This window comes from Sinocyclocheilus grahami, unplaced genomic scaffold (assembly GCF_001515645.1).
Source record: "Sinocyclocheilus grahami isolate Dianchi unplaced genomic scaffold, SAMN03320097.WGS_v1.1 scaffold379.1, whole genome shotgun sequence".
Lineage (NCBI taxonomy): Eukaryota > Metazoa > Chordata > Actinopteri > Cypriniformes > Cyprinidae > Sinocyclocheilus > Sinocyclocheilus grahami.
The window spans coordinates 1143763-1145789 of NW_015505558.1; the positions used below are offsets into that span (position 1 = coordinate 1143763).

General features: G+C 31.3%; 2 long non-coding RNA genes across 2 annotated transcripts in view; both read right to left on the reverse strand.

Moving 5' to 3' along the window:
- The window catches only part of LOC107549723 (uncharacterized), a 4303-nt gene extending 4010 nt beyond the window's left edge, over positions 1-293 (reverse strand). Inside the window, exon 1 of the long non-coding RNA XR_001604593.1 lies at positions 195-293. This is a non-coding gene — a long non-coding RNA (uncharacterized lncRNA). The remainder of the gene's footprint in view (positions 1-194) is intronic.
- Positions 294-440: 147 nt separating this feature from the next.
- LOC107549724 (uncharacterized) lies at positions 441-1388 on the reverse strand. Its single transcript, XR_001604594.1, has 3 exons — positions 1308-1388; positions 1122-1210; positions 441-465 (listed from the first exon to the last, which is right to left on the reverse strand). It is a non-coding gene; the product is annotated as an uncharacterized lncRNA (long non-coding RNA).
- Positions 1389-2027: the final 639 nt, after the last annotated feature.

The following is a 2027-nucleotide window of genomic DNA, read 5'->3' on the forward strand; positions in this document are numbered from 1 at the left end:
TCTAAAATGTGTACATAACATTATTGAACTTTAACGATATCTGCAATTCATTTATCGCTGCTCTCCCTGCTCTCATCCATGCTAGGCTGCATGGATGCGCAGGGAGTTCTTGCCCAGAACAGAACCATACCGCCAATCCAAACTGTATGCTAATTGTCAATCATCTTTGACGATAGTGGTCCTGACAGAAATACAATTTTTAACTACTTGGACAACTTAAGGCAATACCAAATGATAAAAATACAAAAGTATTTATTTAAACATTAATGACAAAATATAATTTTATAAATACAATACACTTAAATATAAATATTATGATAAAAAAATCTGGAGTTTTTAACAACTTAAGATAATAAAAATATAAAAATAAAAATATAAAATATTTTAAATAACTTAAGATATTTAAAAGAAAAAAAATCTAATACATTTGTGGTTTCTTCCTTCAATTCTGCACAACTTTGACACCTGAATGACACATGCCAATGTCAGGGGGGTAGTATTATATGCGTCCGTGTATAAGTGTTTACCAACTTTAAACATTGATGCCCATTGACCTGCAAGTTTCCATCACTAACCCTTTAAAACTCTTTATTCCAGCAGTTTAAGTTTTTCCCTATAGTTCCCCCCACAATCTGTCTCTGCCTCCAAAATTGTCTGGCACAACTGATTTCATAGCAACACAGTGATAGCTGCTGTAACTAAAAAGTAGCCCAGTACAAAAATTAACCTCAAATGTATATGGAATAATAAATTCGCCCTTACCGTTTTTTTACATTATGTTTTCTGTTTGTACTGTTTAGGTTTTAATGCTGCATTGCACATCTGAGCTATTTGCACTATTTTAATACTGCTGCAAACTTTTTATAATTGATCATTTTTATATTGCCATTTTAAATCATTTGTTTTCTTAAGCTTTACTATCAATTTGGAACTTTCAAAATAAATCTTATTGTAACATTACTTGTACAATGACAAAGATATTCTATTCAATTAGCTCATGCTCTCTCTGTATCTAACAAGCCATTGTTCAGTCATAAATTCAATATAATAATTAAAATAAATTATGGACTTTAGTGAGGAATGTTGTTTTGGAGAGTTTTTTTTATTTAAATTTTTTTTACTTTTGCTGCCTGGATCTTTTCAATTTCCAACCACTTTTCCAGATATTGAAACTCCTCCTCAGTTTCTCCAATTCTTCTGAGTCTGTTCACTGTATAAATTAATATGGATTATTCTTTGTCAAACATTATAACAAACAATATAGATATAAATAATACACACGTCAAAACGAAAACACAGATACTTACAAGACCAAGTAGGAATGTCCTTTATCATTTGTTGTTTGCCCGCTGCTCTCCGACAAGTAAACTTAGTGTTCTCTCTTGTAAAAAAAATAAATTTAAAACACAACACTGATCTCTAACTCTCATGTCTCAGTAGGGCTACAATTGTCATCTAGCGGTTGGGAATTGGAATTGCATTTTTATTTATAAAATGAAAGACAGCCGAATATCAATAATATCATATAATGTGTATGAATTTAACATTTAGCTTGTGGATGCATGACATCATATTATCAAATGCAAGTAAACTTTTGAAACATTTAAATTAGCATTCATTTTGGCATAATAAATAATGCTATATTTAATAATGCTGTACAATAATTAAATAAAATATTAAATAATGCTAATTTAAGTGTTTCAAAAGTTTATTTGCATTTAATAAGAAGCTGCATGGGCAAAAATTACATGTAAACAATTTTAAGGCTATTTTGGCCATGTTCATCGCTGGTCTGGTTACTGGTATAGGGCTATAGCCAAGCCGTTAAAATTAGACCACATATTGCCTCGATTTCGCCAGGTGGGCTAAAAGCAGAATACTCGTAGCCCGTTCAATTTAGAGCTAAATTGTGGCTACATATAGACCATGCCATGAAATGACACTTATATATATATTATTGACACTGCGAACTTGATGGGATATCAACCATCTCATGCGCTACCTGGCCAAAAAGTACAGTGAATCAG